Source organism: Myotis lucifugus, unplaced genomic scaffold (assembly GCF_000147115.1).
Source record: "Myotis lucifugus unplaced genomic scaffold, Myoluc2.0 scaffold_106, whole genome shotgun sequence".
NCBI lineage: Eukaryota > Metazoa > Chordata > Mammalia > Chiroptera > Vespertilionidae > Myotis > Myotis lucifugus.
Window position 1 is genome coordinate 2,508,190 of NW_005871154.1, and position 21,111 is coordinate 2,529,300.

Here is a 21,111-nt window from a genome sequence, read left to right on the forward strand (position 1 = left end):
AAATAATTTAGAGAATTAATAGATATCAAATGAATTAAGTTCTTCCAAACTACAATATCCTCCAAAATAATTGTATGTCTTTAGTGCCTACCCCAGTATCTACTACATAAGCACACTCAAGTATTTGCTGAATTAATAAAACACAATTTAAAGTATACCTTTATAGTTAAACGTCTGTAGTTAGCACTCTACAGTACTCTAATTTGAAGATTTAGTAATAGGCCTTTTTCTCTCTCAGAACTTTTCAGTACCTGTTTTCTCAAAGTCTTAAGTACATGTCTAAACCTGTCCAGCAATTACATTCTTAACATATTAGAATGTTACAAATTCTAAGATGACGTAATACTTTTTGTCAAGGATCTTATCACTCTCACTGTACAAATCAGTGCTCCACCATGGTTAGAATCAAGTTCAAAGGCAGAGGTTTCCCTCATTAAGATTACCTTATGAAAAATAAAATTATCTGCAAGGATTTATTTGATGGTCTGCTTTTAATGGAACAAGACCTGAAGAGTTGAAGAGTTTCTTCATTACTAAATCTGTTTAAATTAGTTCGTGATCAGTTTTGGAAAAGTATTTTGCACATGGTCTGAAGGACAAAGCCATTTCTCCTGTGCATTCAAAGTAATGCTTATTTTCTGTCATTTGCAAAATAAAATTCACAACCAAATTATTTCCATTTTTTTGTCCTCTTTAAAATACTGTACCTCATATGCTTGTAGCCAGTCTATAAGTTAGCAATATTTTTAGAAGTCATTTTGGTAGCATCTTCATCTTTGACCCAACAATTCTAATTCTAGCCCTCTATTCTATAGAAATACTGACAAAAAATTTCTCCAAGTATTATTTATAAGAGCACAACTATTAAAAATAATATAAATGTCCATGTTAGGAGTGTGTTAAATAAATAATGATACATCCATGTTATAGAATCTAATAGTAAAAAGAGTAAGGTAGATCTGCATATAACAATATTGAAGGATGTATACTATATTCCATTGAAAGAGGGGGGCGAGGAGAAACCAAGAAGCCATTTTATTTAGAGGGAGCTTGTTGTTTAAAGAATAAAAGGTATTTTGTATGTATGTATGTATTTGTGAACATGTTTACATGGGCATTAAAAAGGTATAGGAGAATACGCAACAAATAAAAGATTATGACAGAGCTCTTTCACTTCATATTTTATATATTACTATATTATTAAATTTTTCCCAATTAATATACATTATACTTGCATTCCAACACTCCCTTCTGTATTTTTTTTTTCTTACTAGAGTTTATTTTAGGTCAGAAGTGCTAATTGTTCTATGTTCATATGTTCAATTTTACCCTCACTCTACCTCAAACTAATGATAATTTCATTATAAATATAATTATAGATTCAAAGGTAATTTCCCTTCAGTGTTTAAAAAATATTTCTTCGTTGTTTTCGTGCAAAGGATTTTTCTAATTCGATTCCAGTGCTATTTGTTATTTGTCTTTCTACTCTGGTTGTTTTGGGGTTTTCCTTTTATTGCTGATGTTTTACCTTGTGTTTCTTATCATGCTTCTTTATTTCATTTTTTGTATTATTCTGCTAGAATTTAGCAAACTCTTTTAATCAGAAGTATCACGTGTTTTTCAGTTCTAGAAAATTAAAGAATCACACCTCCTCTGCTCTCAGGAAATCTAGAAATTCTATTAGACCAGTCTTTTTTAACCTGGGGTCTATAGATAGGACTCAGGAGAGTCCATGGACTTGGCTGAAATATAATTACAATTTTATTTTCACTAACTTCTAACTGGAATATCATATTTTCCACCATCTGAATGCAGGCAAGAAACCACAGCAGTTTTGGCAGTATCTGTGACATTAACACCAATAGAAATCACAGACATTTTCATATTATATTTCAATTATACTACATTTTCCAGACATATCAAAAATGATAGTCAACTGGCTGTGAGACCTTGTTATTTAATTTGTTAATATGGTAGTATATCACAAAATTGTAATATTTTAAAAATTGCATTTCAGTATAATTTCTTTTATAACCTTACCAGTATATATTTTAATTTTATGCATTTAAAGGTATTATTCTGAGAAGATGCTATGATCTGAGTGTTCTTGTCCCCCCAAATTCCTATGTAGACATCCCGATGTTCAATGTGATATTATTAGGAGGTCCCCTTATAACAGAGGCCCCGAGAGCTTAGCCGGTCCCTTCTGCCATGTGAGGACACAGCAAGAAGGCAGTGGCTGTGAACCAGAAAAAGGTCCCCACCAGAATTCGACCATGCTGGCACCTTGATTTTGAACTTCTGAGCCTCCAGAACTGGGAGAAGTACTTTTCTGTTGTTACAAGCCACCTAGTCTGTGGTATTCTGTTACAGCAGGCTGATCAGACTAAGGCAAAAGGAATCCATAGACTTCCTAAGCAGCCAGGGAGATCCATGGCACAAAACATTTTAGGAACGCCTGCAATAGACTGATGCTAAAATCTCTGTAACCTTAATGCTGCTTAGCTTTTCATCATTTCAGTCTTTCTATCTGTTCATCTCCTTGGTTAGATTAGAGAGAACTAGAAGGCCCAGCCAGGGCAGCACATGACCAAGAGCAGCAGCTCTGATGTGGTGGGAATCTCAGCCCACTGCTCTGCTTTCTCATTTGATTACACCTTCCTTACTTTTGAGTATTTATTCATCTATTTTTTATCAGTACTGAAATTTTGGTGAGGAAGGGAGGGAGAGATGACTAGTATGCATTTCATCGGCCATATTACAGCTTGGATGCATGTATTAATTTTGCATTCAGAAAAAAAGGAAAAGATGCAATAAATACTACATTCTTTATTTCATTTTTTAATAATTTATAATATTGTAAAAATAAACTCTTACAAACTATTTTACGAGTAAGAAAACTGAGGGTTGTATAGGCTCATCAATGATTCAAAGTCATGTAAGTAGTTGATAACAGGGCTGGGACTAGAACTCAGGTCTTCTAGCTTCTTCTCTAGTTCTCGCTCTTTTTAGCTATTTTAGGACACATCTCTTTCCTTTCCAGGAGCTAATGGTGCTCATGTTATAAACCATATTCTAAAAAAGTCATCATATTATTTACAGGGTGGGGAACGAAGCAGATTTACAGTTGTTCATATGGATAATACAAGAATAAACTGTGTTTCACATACTTGCAACTATAAACCTACTTTGGCTCACCCCACCTTTGCTATTGTACATATAGTTCTATTTACCTAAGATACTGTTTGTTTAGTTGGTCAACAATTATTTTAATACTAGAGGCCCGGTGCACAAAAATTTGTGCACTCGGGGGGGAAGGGAGGTCCCTCAGCCTGGCCTGTGCCCTCTCGCAGTCTGGGACCCCTCAGGAGATAATGACCTGCTGGCTTAGGCCTGCTCCTGGGTGGCAGAGGGCAGGCCCAATCCCTAGGTGCAGCCCCTGGTTGGGCTCAGAGCAGGGCTGATTGGGGAGTTGGGGCGCCGCCCCCTGTCATGCACAGAGCAGGGCGGATTGGGAGGTTGCGATGCCACCCTCAGTCACGCTCAGGATAGGGCTGATTGGGGGGTTGGGGCACCACCCCCCTATCACACTCAAGGCAGGGTCAATGGGGGAGGTTGCGGCGCCACCCCCTGTGATGCACAGAGCAGGGCCAATCAGGGGGTTGGGGCGCTGCCCCCTGTCACACAAGGAGCAGGGCCAATCAGGGGGGTTGGGGCAGTGCCCCCCCCCCCCCCGTCCCGTAAAGAGGAGGGGCCATCAGGGGGTTGGGGAGCTCCCCCCTGTCACTCAAAAAGTAAGGGCGATAGGGGAGTTAAGGCACCGCCCCCTGTCAACACAAAGGAAGGGGGAAAGGGGGTTGGGGCGCCGTCTTTATCACCCACAGAACAGGGTCGATCAGGGGGGTTGGGGCGATGCCCCCTTTTCACACTTCAGGGCAGGGCCGATGGGGAGGTTATTGGGCTCTTACCCCGTCACAAAACAAAGAAGGGCCTTGTGGGGGGGGGGGGGGGGGGGTTTGGGCCCACCCCCCTGTTAAAAAAAAAAAAAAGGGGGGAAATAAGGGGGGTGGGGGAACCCACACCCTGTTATTATAAAAAAGCCCGAGGGGAAATAGGGGGGTTAGGGGTTTGGGCGCTGCCCCTGTCACGCTGATCTGGTGCCAGGAGGGCTCGCGGCTCCGCTGATCCCGGTGCTGGGAGGCATATTACCTTTTACTATATAGGATAGAGGCCTGGGGGCCGGCTGGTTTGCCCTGAAGGGTGTCCTGGATCAGGGTGGGGGTCCCCACTGGGGTGCCTGGCCAGTCTGGGTGAGGGGCTGAGGGCTGCTTTCAGGCTGGCGGTTTTGACTGCTTTCAGGCTGGCGGGAAGCTCCCAACCACTCCTTTTTTTCTTTTCTTTTTTTCTTCTGGGCCAGCTTTAGCTCTGGCTCTAGCTCTGAGGCTTCCGCTGCTGGTTTGTTTGCCGGTCTATAATCGAAACAATGTATAACTTCAGCTCTGAGATCCCAGCTGGCTATATTTGTTAGAATGTTTCAAACTGCCAGCTCAGAGGCCGGCAAGTCAGGCGGGGAACATTGGAGTCTGCAGTCACTGGAGCAAGCAAGCCTCATGTTCGCTTCCAACTGCCTGGCTGCCGGCCGCCATCTTGGCTGACAGTTAATTTGCATAAGGATACGCTGATTAGCCAATGGGAAGGGTAGCGGTCGTACGCCAATTACCATTTTTCTCTTTTATTAGTGTAGATGTGCTAAGTGCTGACTTGAATGCTAGAAATATAACATTGAACAAGACCCAGTCCCTACCTGCATGGAATTATAGTCAGTCTAGTAAGAAGGATAGGCATCAAACAAATACTGAATTCCTTGTCTCTTTTTATTGTTTGTTAATCCTCATCTGAGGATATTTTTCCTTTGATTTTTAGAGAGAGTGGAAAGGAGTGGGAGAGACAGAGAAAGATACTAAACATCGATGTGAGAGAGACACATCAATTGGTTGCCTCCCGCACTCGCCCCCACTAATCAAACCCGGGACACTTCAGTCCACGGGCCAGTGCTCTGTCCACAGAGCCAAACCAGCCAGGGCTCCTTGTCTCTTCTTTTGCTGATCTTTTCTACTCACCTTTCAAGATACGACTCAACTGCACCTTCTCTGTGAAGCCTTCTGGGTAGAATTAGTTGCTCTTCTCTGAGCTTCCACAGCACATGTTCACTCCTCCGTTACCAAATGAGAACAGTCTTGAGGTTTTAATATTTAAGTTAACAGTATTTCCTGCCACCCCCCTTACCTCTATCCCATATCCAGGAGGGAAGGAATTCAAGGATATGTTTGCTCTTTCATCTTGATAGCAACTACAAGACCTAGCACAATGTCTGGCACATAGTAGGCAATAAACACTTGAATGACTGGAACTGAAGGCAAGAGAAAAGAATGGAAACTTCTCGATGACTCTTTTCTGCATTCTGTATATCCAGTTGTGTTTTTTGGGTTTTTTTGTTTTGTTTTGTTTTGTTTTGTTTTGTGTGTGTGTGTTTTTTTTTTAGTTAAACATAGCATTCCCATCCAGGTCCATGTGGCTCAGTTGGTAGGAGTATCATTCCATACACCGAAAGGTCGCAGGTTCAATTCCTGGTCAGGGCACACACCTAGGTTGCAGGTTCGATCCCTGGCCCAGGTCAGGGCATATGTGGGAGTCAACTGATCAATGTTTCTCTCTCTCTCTCTCTCTCTCTCTCTCTCGCTCTCTCTCTCCTTCCCCTTCTCTCTAAAAATCAATGAATATGTCCTCGGGTGAGGACTTAATTTTTCTTTAATTGGCATTCCCCAATGATGATTTTTAAGTTTATGATTTGCAAAAACCCATTTTGATTGTTTGGGCCGATGGCCAATATAAATGGAAAAGACGTGAGCACTTGCCAGCTGTTGTTAATTATACAATTTAAAGTCTACTCAAGAATGTATTGAGAAAATCCACCTTTGCTTCAATTTATCTGAGTTGACAATCTATACAACCTAAACCCACTAAAATCCACACCTCCAAATTCATTTAATTCTGAATGACCTACGACTCCAGAAATTGAATCCCTAAAGAATCTCAGGTTCACTAATTGGCTAACTCTAACTCTTTAACCTTTATAAAATTCTTTTTGAATGAATGCTGACAAGTCAGGTATCTGAGGTTCAAGAAAAAGAAGTCAAAATTAATTCCATATTTACGTGACCAGGAAAGGGCCGTGTCCCCTGGAAGGAGGAAGCAGTTCCCCTTGCCCTCACCTCAGAGCTGGACACCCCTTCAGGAGGGAGACCTTTGGGGAAAGCAGAGACCCTGGGGATCACAGGTACACCGTACCTGTAGCGGGATCCCTGACAAAAATGGGCCTGAACTTTGTGAAGGCTGGGGTGGCAATAGTGGCTTGCATGTTGTCATTTCAGATCTTCAAGTCGTTTTCAAGAGGTGGAAACCTTCATTCATTTTGAGGCCAATTCATCCTTGGTTTGGAGGAAATGATCAAAAGGTATGAATTACTAGATACACTAATATTGAACCAGACCCTTTTCTGGAATGGAAGTGTGACAACTGTGACTCCAGAGATACGAACTTTTCTGTAGAATAATATTAAAATTTGCCTTAGTTATGGGCAGAGTGACATCTCTGTAGCTGGGAGCACTACTTCCTGGAAGATGTAGGTGTAGACCGCCCCAGCCAGGGTGGTATTGTTTATTTGAGTAGAGATTCTCGAGCTTCCAGTTTAAAGAGCTTCTCACGGGAGATTGGGAGTGAAGACCCTGGGACGACAGGGAAGCTACAGCTCTGGGTTTTTACTTCATGCGGATAAAATGCCATAAAAGGAAACAGGAGTGCACTAGGCTGAGTCCAAGAAGACTGGCCTGTTATTATCTCACACGTGGTAATACTCAAACCCAGACTTGGGGAATGTGCTCCATTGGATATTTCACTTTCATGTGATGATCTCACAGAGGCCATAGGGACAGACCTGACCCCATTGGAGTTTCCCCAGAGGAAGTGGATAGGAAATGAGGGTAGGGAAGACAGGCCTGAGATGAGAGACCACGGGGAGAAATGTGTTCCTCTCCTGGGACTTCCGGAGCTTGGGGGCGTGGGCTTTCAGTAGGACGAACTCACTGGAGGTCACCTCCACAGGGAGAAGATAAGCAGACCCTGCCAGATAGCCCGAGCCTGGGAACTAGGCAGGAAGGCACCTTCAAGGCCCTGAGACCGCCTGTGCTTTGGCTGTGGACTCTGAGAGCATTCAGAATTCATAGCCATCTCTAAGTTTGTCAGTTTTAGAATTCCTTTCTCGTATCCTTAACCATTTAGTAAAAATTTTGTTAAATGGTACATCCTAGGCCCTGTTGTGATGCAGGAAAATTTAAAAAGGATCTGGCCTTAGCCTGTTTGGCTCAGTGCATAGAGCGTCGGCCTGTGGACTGAAGGGTCTTGGGTTCAATTCTGGTCAAGGGCACGTACCTCGGTTGCAGGCTTGATCCCTGGCCCTGCTCAGGGCATATGCAGGAGGCAACCTATCGATGTGTCTCTCTCATCATTGATGTTTCTATCTCTCTCTCTCTCCCTCTCCTTTCCTCTCTGAAATCAATAAAGAAAAAATATATATAATATATATATGGGTCTGTGTCCACTTTTAGGAACATTTAGTAAAGGGAAGAAAAGCCTCCCCTAAAATCAGTGTAGATGTGGTGGCTTCAATTGCAGAGTTGCAGGGGGTGGCAGGTGACCAATGGGCGGGGGGGGGGGGATGATGAACAATCTAAAGCCACAGAGATGGCGGGGACAGTATGGGTTTGTGGAACACGTGAGCAACTGGGAGGTGCAAAGACCTATTTATGAAGAGGAGCCTCGTAAAAGGTGAGACTTCCTGTCATCAGAGAAGATGAAAGTTTGAGCCACAGTAATTTGGACTTTATAAGGTAAACCTGACCTCATTTTTAATCATAGTCTGGTGAGGTGTGGGAGACTGGGTATATGCATCTGGAATACACTATAAAATGTAGTCTTGGTGTCTTGGTAACCTGTTTAACATAAGGTTTGCAGAATACAAAAGCAGGTCTAACATGGGTTCCCAGTTGGATTTGTGGAAATCAGTGGAAATCATATTGATCACATCTGGTTATCTATTCGTTAGTTTTCATGTACTGGATCCCAGCAGTGCAGTAGAAATCAAAGCAGGTCCACTGAAATGGAGCTGGTATAAACTCCCCAACGCTGAAGGTTGAATTATGATCACATGTCCAAGTCTCCTAATTAAAAGAAAAGTGACTCGAGCCCCTCAGGCTAGATGAGTGTGAATCTTGTGTCACATTCTTAGGAACCCTTTCCCTTCTTCTAGATCTTCTAAGAATGCTGGAGGGTGTCTACTGCCCTCTTAGGAGAGCCATTTGACTTCTACTTCAAGCTAAGCTAAGCCCTGAGATCCAGTGTCCACGCTAGTCCTTGATGCCCCAAGGTGTTGCTGTTGAAAGTGGATGCCCACTGTTGTCCAGGTCCTGTCAGATGCCACTGCTGTCCAATTCACTGTGCAGAGCAGCATGGGACCTTGATGGAGGGACTCCATTCTCTCAGTGCCGTGACCAACAGAGAATGGCCCCACTGGACCTCCTTTCCACAAGATGCAACTGTTCTCCAAGCCCCACAGGTAGTCCTATGACACTTCACTCAGACGGGCTCAGGTGTCAGCCCTACACAGACTGCAAATCCACTGCCATATATGTCCCAGGGGTCCCACCAGAGGCCAGTCCACTTTCCTTTTCAACCATAAAAATACAACAGCTATGTTCATTCCTCTCTGACAATAGACCTTTTCATGCCCTCAGCTACAGTGACTATCTAGATCAGCGGTTCTCAACCTGTGGGTCGAGACCCCTTTGGCGGTCGAACGACCCTTTCACAGGGGTCGCCTAAGACCATCCTGCATATCAGATATTTACATTACGATTCATAACACTAGCAACATGACAGTTATGAAGTAGTAACGAAAATAATTTTATGGTTGGGTCACAACATGAGGAACTGTATTTAAAGGTCCAGAAGGTTGAGAACCACTGATCTAAATGGTCTCCAGGGCTACCATTCTCCTGGCAGCAGTTTTCTGCTGACCCAAGGTCCTTCTTTGGCAATAGGATGTAGAAAGCCTGCTCTGGCCTCCTAGTGTTCCTTGGGGTACAAACATCATGCACTGTTTTGATACTAAACTGCCACACCTTGCTTGCCTTTGACAAAAATTCAGTGACCTTCATGATGAATTTTAATGTTTCTCAAGCTTCTCAGATCCTAAGAACTGATTATAAATAAAAAAAAAATCCAGGCTTTACTTCTGGAGATTCTAATCCAATGGGCTTCAAGTTAGATCTAGGAATTCATCATATTGTTTAATCCAGTAGTTTCCAATACTAAACATTGGGGTCACCTGGGGAGCTTCTGATCCAATAGAGATGCTTTGAATCTACCTGGGATTTTTTTTTTTAACTTTTTAGCCAGACTGGTGTGGCTCAGCAGTTGAGCATCAACCTATGAATCAGGAAGTCAAGGTTTGATTCCCGGTCAGGGCATATGCCCAGGTTGCAGACTCAAGGACATGCAGGAGGCAGCCAATCATTGATTCTCTCTCATCATTGATGTTTCTATCTCTCTCTTCCACTCCCTTCCTATCTGAAATCAATAAAAATATATTTAAAATAAACAAATAAACTTTTTATTTGGAAATAGATTCAAACTTACAAAAAAGTTACGAGAAGAGTACAAAAACTTTTTTTCTGAACTATTTGTTAACTGTTAACAAGATGCCCTAGTACTCTCAAATACTTTAGTATTTCCTACAAACAAGGACACTTTCTTATAGAACCAAAGAAAACCCATCCAAACCAGGAAAATTAATATCAATAGACTACTCTCTACTCCTCAGATCCCATTCACGTTTTGATAATTGTTCATAAAACATCTTTTAAAGTAAAAGGAGAATATAAATCGTGCTGTATTTATCTCATATCTCTTTAGTCTCCTTATTCTGAAAAATTCCCTAGTCGTTCCTTGATTTTTATGACCATGACATTTTAAAATTGCAGGCCATTTATTTTGTCAAATGACCCTCAATTTGTTGCTTGAGTTTCCTCAGGATAAGATTCTGGTTATGTACCTCAGAAAGGAATATCATAAAAGTGATGTCATGTCTTCTCATTGCATCCTATGAGGTGGCACACAATTTTGATTTGTTCTATTATTGGCTATGGGTACTTTGATTAGTTTATTTAGATGGTGTCTGCCAGACTTGTCCACTATGAAGTCATTCTTTTTCTCTCTGTAATTAATAAATTTTCAATGAGGGAGAACCTTAAGACTATATAAATATCCATTTCCTCATTAAACATTCTATTTATTTATTTATGTCAGTATGTAATCATGGATTTCTATTTTATCCAGTGGGTTATAATCCACTATTATCATTACTCTACTTATTTTGATGCTCAAATATCCCAGGTATGACCAGTGGGAGCCCCTTCAAGTTGTCTCTTGTGGTCTTTAGACATGCTCCCATTTTTTTAACACTCCTTTGTTGTTGTTTTTTGGTGCAAGATGTCTAGGTTTTTTGTTTTTGTTTTTTAATTCATTTATTTAGTTATTTTTATTGTTTAGAGGGTATTACATATAGTATTACATATGTCTACTTTTTCTCCCATTGACTTCCCCCCAGCCACCCCAACCCCCGGCACATGCCCTCACCCTCCTAGTGTCTGTGTCCATTGGTTATGCTTAAATGCATGCATACAAGTCCTTTGGTTGATCTCTTACCTGTCCCTCACCCTCCTCTGCCTTCCCACTGAAGTTTGACGGTCTGTTCGATGCTTCTCTGCCTCTTTATCAATTTTGTTCATCAGTTTATGATGTTCATTACTAGGTTTATTTTTACTTTCATTGCTCCGGCACTGAAATCAGCCAACCTGCAAAGAACTACGGTCCCTTTTAGTAAAAACCAGTGTATCAAAATGCCTCCTTGCTACTGGGGTGTTGCTGCTTCTAAGCCTTTCAAATGAATGTGTGTGTGTGTGTGTGTGTGTGTGTGTGTTATCTTACAATAAGCCGATCGATGATTCTCTCTCATCATTGATGTTTCTATCTCCCTCTCCCTTCCTCTCTAAAGTATTTTTTTTTAAAAAAGAATAAGGGAATTTGTTGCAGGAAGAACTATTTGTTTAGGGTTTGGTACAGGTGTGAAAGCTGAAATCTTTATTAAACATGAAAACCTCCCATGAACATTATCATTTGGGTTGGGGTGTGAATTAGCTGTTCAGATCAGTCTGTGTGGTGTTATGTACTGGTCTTTTGGGGGCAATATCTAGTAAACAAGAGCATAATACTATATTGGCTAATTGTTAAAAAATTTGTTTGTTAGAAAAATCAATACATGCTAATATTAAAAGTTTAAATATTTTAGGGCCTAAACAATGTTGAAAGTTAAAACCCCCTTTCATCCCATCTCCCAGAAATAGCCAAAGCAATAACAATTGTATTCTCCTCATGAATCTTTCTATGTATATACTACTAATATATTTACATTTTCCCCCAAATTGAACTTATGATACCACTTTAAACTTGCTACTTTTAACTTAACATTTCTTGGATAGCTTTCTATATTAGTACATAGAATTATACTTAGTTCTTTTAAGAAATATTTTTCATTTTATTTTTACCACTTTTCTTTATGTTTATTCACACACTCCATAAATAAATTGTCAATGTAATAAAAATGGTATATGTAAATCAATAGCCTGTCATGACCCCCCCATCTAATTACACTTGTTTATCCAGAGGTAAATTGTTGTCTGTTGGTACATGTCTTCCTATTTTTCCTTTATTCATTTACACATGTTTGTGTATAGCATTTTCTTTTTTATAAAAGGGAGGGTGGGCAATGTTGAAGTTTTCAGATATTATCACATTTCCAAGCCTGAAAGAACACACAGTGACTGAAACCTGCCCATCACACCAGGCCTTTTTTTTCTCCTCAAATCCCTCCATTCTCACTTGTATTGTGGCCACTGCAAACATAACGTAGGCACTGGAGATTGAGCCACATTAAAGAATGAGGTGCATCAATAAGACCCTCCTGGGATAGTAGACCCCTTGGCATTCTTTTCTGGGGGCTTTAGCCCCGCAAAACCAAGCTCAGGAGAAACAAATGGCAAAAAGAGGAATATGTGTGGGCCCCTTGGGCTCCCAAGTGCCTCAGCCTTCAGGTTTAGATAGAGTTTTTTTCAAGGGCTCTAGACTGCTTTGCCTCTTATAGCCAGAGGGATGGAGTTTGAAGCATGTACGATCTTGGAAAAAGCGCAACTGAGCAAGGTCTAATCATCAGTGATTGGAAGAGCAATGTGCAGTAAGAGCCAAGTGGGATTTAACTCAAAGGCATTTTGAAAGTTTGCTTCAGAGTTAGAATTGCAGCTTTCTGCCCCAAATTTCGCCACAAATATTCCATAGGCATTTTTTAAAAGCCCCCAGAGCCCTTAACTAATGTTATTTAAGGAAATTTTATGTGACTAATTGTACAGATTGTTTGCTAACTTTTGAGCAAGAAATGATCTCAAAATACCCTGATGTCTGCTGATATTTCAAGGTAAGAGAATACTCTGGAATGCTTCCCATTTTCCAAATGTAATATTTTCCAAAATAAATGTTGGAGTAGCTGCATGGTTGATACCCTGTGAACATTTTAATTCACACAATAATATTCTGGAGTTTATGGAAGCTTGGCCTTTTTCCAAGAGGTTTGGAAGTCCAAACGTCGGCTGTTTCTTCTCAGTGGGAGAAAAAATGGAGGATGTGAATCAGAATTGGTAAATTGGAGAGGAGGTCACAAACGGAATGGAGCTAAATAGGGAAAAGTGCAGTGCAATCTTCAGTGGGAGGAAAGCCAGTTGCACAGAGGGGAAGGGCTGGTTACCATTAAAGGCTTCAAAATTAGGCCCTTGGAGGAGAATCGAATAGGGAAGTTAACAACCCCCCGTTTCTCTCTCTTCTAGAGGACGGGGCTGGTATAATGAGATCCAGGTGCAACCCATCCTTATCTGTTCAGAAGCCCCCCGAAACCTCCAATCTTGTAGCTCCTGTGCCTCCTCTTCCAAGGAGCCTGCCCTGATGGCCATATTGCAGTCATCAGATGACATCACACTGTCAAGATGATCTGTTTCCTTCTCCTTTGCCCATGATCTCAGATTCTTGAGACCAGGATATAAACACACACACAATACTTTTGTGCTGGATGTTGATTGAATGAGCCTCTCTGGCTGGAAATATCCCTTCTCTCCTCTGAGCTCTCTTGGCGCTTGGCACTTACCTCACTCATATAATTTTTTTCACATTCTACTTTGTACTATAATTTCTGTACATGTTAGCTCCATTATTAGACTCAGAATTCTTCTATGAGAGATGAGATAATGCATGTAAAGAATGCCCCGTGTCAGCTGAATAAATGATAGCTATTATTATTTGTGTAATGGGGTGCCTGGAGGAGCAGAAAATCTATTTTATTTTAAAAAATTAAGCTTCAGAGAATCACTTTGAAGCAGATCTTTGTTTTGCAAGAATGAGTTGAGAAACCCTTCTTAATTATGCAACTGCAAGAGACCTATTGCCGTGGAAGAAGGGAATAATGGGACGTCTTAGTATTGAAATATCTATTCTTTCCCAATCCCCTTCGATAGAAAGCTGGGATCGCGGTCAGTGCTGAGTTGCACCACTCCAGGAGGCACCATTCATATTGTAACCGATGTGATGGGTGCCTGTACTCTTTGAGGATGTCTGAGGCATACACCCTGAGGGATGTATGGCTCCATGTCTGAGGGATACAATTCCTTCTGAATACAATATGGATGGTGCCCCTGAAGTGTTGCAAGGAGGCAGTCATAAGGAGAGAAAATAAAGGGGCTCTGACCCTTTCTCCTTGAGGTTCAAGGTTAGTGGAACCCAGATGGACTGGGATGGTGCTGACTGAGATCGGTTGGCAGGAAAGAAGATGAAGGGCCCCAGGAAGGTACTATCCATAGGAGAAGGGCTGTCATTGGAAGGTTGGGCCCAGCCAACGAGAATGCCATTGGGAAACAGTAAGAACACCAGGACTGTGCACTAAGTGAGCCAAGTCAAATGCACTGAACCTCGAAGGCAAACATTGGTGAGTCATGCAGCAGGGCAGGATCTGGACCAGCAATAGTATTACCGCAGCCATAGTCAAGCCCGGTGAGAGAATAGTGGGGACCCAGTGTGGCAGAAAAACAGAAACTTTTGCATTGATCAATTCACCAGTTTTCTCTCAACTTGGCTTTTGGAAGTGGGTCATAACCCTTTGGTCTAAGAAAATGTTTTGAATTCTTGAATAGTTCAGGGCAGAGAGATACAGGGTGAGGCAAAATTAGGTTTACATGAGTACATGAAATATAGAGTTTATTCTCGTGTTATTTGGAAATTATTGTATTATTTTCCATACGAACAATGTAAACCTACTTTTGTCCCACCCTGTATTGAACTTTCTGCAAATGAAGGCAGAGCAGTTAATTGAAGAGACTGAAGGGATGTAATTATATTTTGATTCCAGGATGATAGATGAGGTCATCATGGTTTTATCTTCTTTATCATCGGCATTAGCTTTGTACACTCAGAGCATCGGGCACATGACGGGTGACCCATGAGACCAAGGGATCTCAGGAAGCTCACTTTCTTAATAAAATGGAGAATTCAGGCCTTGCCAGAGTCCCAGTGTGAGACAAACTCCCTGGCCAACTCAAGAAGGACCTGAATCCCCACAGGGCAACTATAACCAAAACACCTTCCTGGGCCGCCTGCAGAGCAGGTCGGAAAACCGGAGCCGATCTGGAACACCCTTTCCCTGCTGCTCTGCATTTCACCTGAGGCTGGTCTCAATTTCACTTCAAGGTCCCTGTCCTGCACAGTGTATGCTCAGCTTATGACTGACCAGCCAGCTGGCCGAGTGTAAAGTTCCCATGTTGAAAGAATTGGAATAGTTCATGATCAATTTATTCTAGACATGAGACCAGAGTGACAATCCAAGGAAACTAGATCCTTGTGGTTTTATTTATTATTAAAAATTACATATATCATATCAAGAGAAGCATTCCATTTATAATTTTTTAACCATATAAACAAGAGTCCCTTCTGGCCCCACCTTCTTTTCTGACTACAGTGTGATGGTCAAGATCATGGGCTTTGGGCCAATCAGCACTAGATTTGAATCATGTTTTTGCAACCTTTTAGAGAAATTTAATGTTAGGCACCATGCCTGACACAGAATAAGCACTCAATAAATGTTAGCTACCACTATGTATTATTTCCTTCATCACCAAACTCTTCTCTGCTCCCTTTTACTTCTTTCATGTTCACACTTGAACCCACGGCAAAAACAACCAAAATTCAAAAAAAATTTCACAGTCATATATTATTAGATCATTGTTTTGTAAAAATGCATCACACAACACAAGTCCTTTGCTTTTTGCTTTTCTCATTTAATTAGTGAACACGGATGTACTTCCAGATCAACAGATTGAGACCCAATTCATTCAAAATATACCTGCCAAATATGATTGTGTCACAGTTTATTCTACTTTCGCTTATTCCTGGATATTCAGGATTTTCCAGTTCTTACCACCAATGTTGCAATAAGTATTCTGGTATATAAACCCTTTAGTATACACCTATTACTTCTGCAGAACATGCTCTTAGATTTTCAGGTCAATCTACATGTGTATGTGCATATATACTTTAAATTTTAATCGATGGTGCAAGGTGACTTTCCCCAAGTATCACATTCCCATAGTTCCACAAACTTATCAATTTGTCTGTGCAAATATTCAGAGGCAGAAAAGCATGATGGTTAAGAACAGAAGCTCTGGAAGAAGAGTACCTGGTATGAATCCTAGCTTTCCCATTACAGGCTGTGCAACCTTGATCAAGTTAAGTAACCATGCTGCACCTCAGTTTCATATCTGTAAAATGGGGGTAATAATGGTCCCTACTTATTATTAATATGCGTAAAATGCTTGCAACAGTATCTGTCACATAATAAGTACTCAGTAAGGGTCAGCTACAATTATAGCTACCATGAATTGAAATCTTAATATGATCAACTCACTATATATCCTCCCGTGTTTTAGGATGTTGTTTTTTTTATCATACAGGTATTGCAGAAAATTCTCCTGAACGTATTTCAATGGGATACAACAATCTCAGCAGTTAATAATTCAAGCCAATCCGGATTTTCCTGCTGTCCATAGCTGACACGTTGTTTAACAGTGTTCCTCCATGTGTTCTGAAAGTATGTCTTTCTGTCTATATTTTTCCTGTTTAACGAGCCCAGCCCCAGACAGCAGTGTTCCTGCACTGTACACAACCACAATAGCTTATGGCCATGTTGATACAGAATAGCTGCCAAGTTTTCACAGCAACAAACAGAAAAATCTTCTTATTCTCAGCCCCATTTTTTATTTGAGAGGATGTCAATCTCTTTGTGTGAAAGGAATTAACCCCCAGAGAAAAAACAGTTTTTAGGTGTGTGGTTTTTTTTACAAAGGACTAGGGTGAGCTCTTCATTTTTTGAGTCACTGTTGGAGGAATCCACTCTGCCTGCTCTGAGCTGTGTTGTTGGAGCATGCCGTGAACATTCCAAGGACGTGTTTACGCCAAATTCCAGTTTACCGTGGACTCAAACAGAAAGATCAAATATTTGAAACTTCCTCTGCAGGCTACTGTTGTGACTAAGGGACAAAAGCAACAGACAGCAGGCTTAGAGATAGGAAGCTTTTCTGAAGCACCTTTCAGGGACTATTGCAGAATGAGACCACATTCAATTCCTCTGAACCCATCAGGCATTTACTGAGCACTTACTACATACAAGGCAGCATCCTAGGTCCTGGTGGGGGTGGAGCACCGAGAACTAGGAAAGGATTAGGGTACTCCACGGCTACCATTCTGTTGGGGGAGAAAATATGCAGGCTACACATGAAATCTTTCCTGGTTTCTGTCAAGTGAGAGAAAATCCCACTCGGACTGACTTAAACAAATGAACAAAAAGTATTAGCTCATGTGAGGAAAGGTTCTGAGGAGCTGGCCTCCAATGGGGCTTGAGTGGGGCTCATTGGAACCCCAACTCTCTCATCTTCTGGGTCTGCTCTCCCAAGTGCAGGCTTCGCTCTCAGATCATATGTGCAGGGAGGATGGCTCCCCGGAGCGCCAGGTCTACATCCTCCAAGACTCTACTAGTAACCTGGCAGAAAATAGGACTTCTTTCACAGCAGTATGTTGTCTTGAAAGCGATTTGCAGTGGCTTGAATTTGTTTGCAAGCTTATCCCTAAACTTACCACAGTGACCAGAGGGATGCCGCGTTCTAACTGGTCAAGGCTGCATGACTCGGCCGGCCCTGGAGACAAGGATGAAGTCAGCACTTGTCAAGCAAGTGGAACGAGGTGGAGAAGATGGGAAATTCTTCAGAGGGGGAAATAAAACAATCAGAGTTCTATCGCCCGGAGAGGAAGAAACAATTCAAAAACAAGTGTAACAGGGGAATAAATATAGCATGATGAGAGGATCCGGAATAGATATTTTCCGGCTTTAAGGATCTAAGAAAGAACCACTGAAGTGCAAACAAGAATGAAATGAAGTTCAAATCACTTCCTAGTCTGAGAATCTGTGATTATGGAGATTGCCCTAAAACACACAGCCATTATAAAATGCTGGCAGTGTGATTCAGGGCGGAAGAGTTCTTTCTGGCTCTGACGTCAGACAAGTCTGGGTGTGAGACCCAGTCTGCTCCTTACATAACCTTGGGTCTCAAAGCCTGTTTGCACCTATAATATAGGGGTAATAATAGTCCCTGCTTCATAAGGATTAAATATGTTTATTATTATCCAGTTCCTATATGTTGGGACTGGATCCCCAAGTCTTGAGAGAGTGTATGTCTTTTTTCTTTCTTTAAAAAAATATTTTTTATTGATTTCAGAGAGGAAGGGAGAGGGAGAGAGATAGAAACATCAATGATGAGAAAGAATCATTAATTGGCTGCCTCCTGCATGCCCCCTACTGGGGATCAAGCTCACAACCCGGCCATGTACCCTTGACCAGAATTAAACCTGGGACCTTTAGGTCCACAGGCCAATGCTCTATCCACAGAGCCAAACCAGCTAGGGCAGAGAGTATATGTCTTTCTATCATTATCTTCCATTTCCTTTTTAGCCCACTGAAATTAGGGGTCCTCCTCATCAGACCAATTAAACTTCTCTTACTAAGGATAGGAATGACCTCCTAATAGCTGAAGCTAATGGATAATTCTCAGTCTTTGTTTGATCTGGCTTCTGTATAATACTAACACTCTTGATCACTACTCCTTCCTTGAAATTCTTTAATCCATTATCTTCCATTATTTTTCGTTGTGTCTTTTCTTTCCATCTATATCACCCTTCCTTCTCTGTACTCTTCTAGGGACCCTTTTCCTCTGTCCACCTTAGATTTTGGGTTTTCTGGGAGTTTATCTTTGTTCTTATATCAGGGATATGATTATCATCATGACTGCCCGTTTGTTTTTTGAATAGCCTTTCTATGTTAGGGGAAATTCCCATATTTAAGTGTAAATTTTCCAGTGTAGTAGTCATCCTCCTTTGCGACAAAAATGCAGGCACATATTCTTGATACTACCAATCACTTCAAACCATATGAGACTAAACTAGAAACCTGGTAGCCGTTAGTTTTCACCCTCCAGTTTCCCATCTTCTCCAGCTCCAAGCAACCACTAATTTACATTCTGTCTCTACAGTTCTGTACATTTCAATAAGTGGAATCATAAAGCATGTGGTCACTGGGGACTGACTTTTTCACTTAGCATAATGTTTTCAAGGTTCATCCATGTTGTAGCACATGTCATACTTGATTCCTTTTTATGACCAAATAACATCCCATTGTATGAATATATCATATTTTGTCCATATCATAGTAGACATCTGGCTTACAGCAGGTTCTGTTATTACTACTACTACTACTTTATTTTAGAGATAAGAAAACTAAATCTCAGGGAAGTAACTTGACCACGTTCAGCCAGCTAGAAGGTGGCAGAACTGTGATACACAAAAACCTAGGTGTATCTGATGCTTTAGTTCTTGCTCTTACCACTTGCTCTTACCACCACCTCTTATCATGCTATAGAATCCGCACAAGAGGAGCGATATTGTGCGGATTCTATAGATACTGGCCTTGCCCCCCAAAAATTCTCATTGAAAATCTTTTTAGGAGCATGACTAAAATTCCATCCTAAAAAACAAAAACAAAAAACAAGTAGGTAAAACTATGAAAAACATGTTTAAAAAAACAAGCAATTTTTTAGAAGAATTTATTTTCAAAGTTTGGGAAATTGTTTTCAGAAAAAAAGTAAAATGACAAGAACACATGCAAAAACCAAAATCTTTCACTGAACTATGAACTCTTAGCAGAGGAAAGAACTTCGGAAGGAGTTGAGTCCCTCTCTCTCTGGAATCACTTCTAAAATGTCCCTCATTCTGCGACCAGCCTCCGGAAGCCCTTCCCACGTTCGATGTTCACATTTAAATAACACAAGTGCACAGAATCATTTCTTGTTGTTTTTGGAGCCGAGGACTGTGCTCTGTATGTTACAAAGCTGCTTCAAGGATGTGACCTTTCTCTAAAAAACATATAGTAAAGGGGCCTGTCTCCCTTATTTTATTATTTCTTATGTTTTAAATGAATGAAATTATGTGTTGCTTTTATGAGATGACCTTTGTCATCAGTTTGAATCCCCAGTTTGTTTAAATCCAGGCCCCCAGAATTTGGTCCCACCCAGTTGGCCCAGAGCAGCCAGTCAACATCTGGAATTGTGGTCAAGGTGGGTTTCCTACCAGGAACTGAAGTAACCATGCAGAGTTCCAAGCCCGAGTTAAGTCTTTTCAACTTCCTGACCTCTGTGCCAGCATTCTCCAGCTCTTTATTGTAGTTGGAGCTGATTCTTATATCAAAATTTCTAAGTCCCTTATCATGACGGATCATGAGTGATGGATGCCTTAGAACCCAGAGCAGAAAGGATCCCAGCCATCTCCACAGCAATGTATCCTGCACCAACAATGACACTGCAGCTAGGCAATCTTCCAGTTAAAAAATAATCCATCACTGGCTAGTCCTGGACTGGCACCTGGCTCTCCTGCAGATGTGAGGGTGCGCCACCTGTTGCAATCAGGATGGGAGGAGCAGTGGATTTCCCCCCATTGATCTCTACTGTGGGCTTGGGATCACACAGGAACCCTGCATGGCCAGGGAAGATTTCTATATGGGCCTTGGTTAGATTATTTTGATAGATGGTGTTCAGGTTGCTCATCGAGACATCCCACTTTTCCTTAATAACTCGCCAACTGAACTTATCACAACTTTGAAAGCCATAATCAACATGATCATGTATGAATTCAGGGGGGACAGCTGTGTTCCACGTCACCTTGTTGGGTACACTTTCGGACATTCATGCAAGTGTCAACCAGCTTGTGGCTCTCCACCACGGTGACCCTGGCATCCAGCTTGGCAGCCTGAGACACACTGACCAGCCCACCTGAGCCACTGCCGATCACCACATAGTCGTAGTCTATGGCACTGAGAGCAGGTGAAGGATCCTGCGAGGGAATTAAGCAATTTTTTTAAAGCAGGAAAACAGAGCTTAGCTATCATATTTTAAATCTACAGCAAATAAATATTAATACATAAAACTTACATAGCACTTACTGTAAGCTTCTAAGAACATATATTGATTTGTTACCACAACTGTTTGAGGTGCATGTACATTCATGTCCCCATTTTGCAGATGAGAAAATTGAGGTGCTGAGTATAAGTAATTTATAGAGCTGATGGGTGGTAGGGCTGGTATTTGAATTCAGGCAGTCTGAACTCTAGATTTGGAGTTTTTTTAAAAATAGATTTTGGGTTCTTAATCACTTCCCTCCTAAGCCAAACAAACTAACTAACAAACATAATAAAAGCAAAGAAAGAAAAGAATGGTTATCAAATCTCTAGGAAGGAGGCTGTTTAAAAGT

General features: G+C 41.3%; 1 pseudogene; it reads right to left on the minus strand.

Moving 5' to 3' along the window:
* Positions 1-19,762: 19,762 nt before the first annotated feature.
* LOC102419215 lies at positions 19,763-20,867 on the minus strand (annotated as a pseudogene).
* Positions 20,868-21,111: the final 244 nt, after the last annotated feature.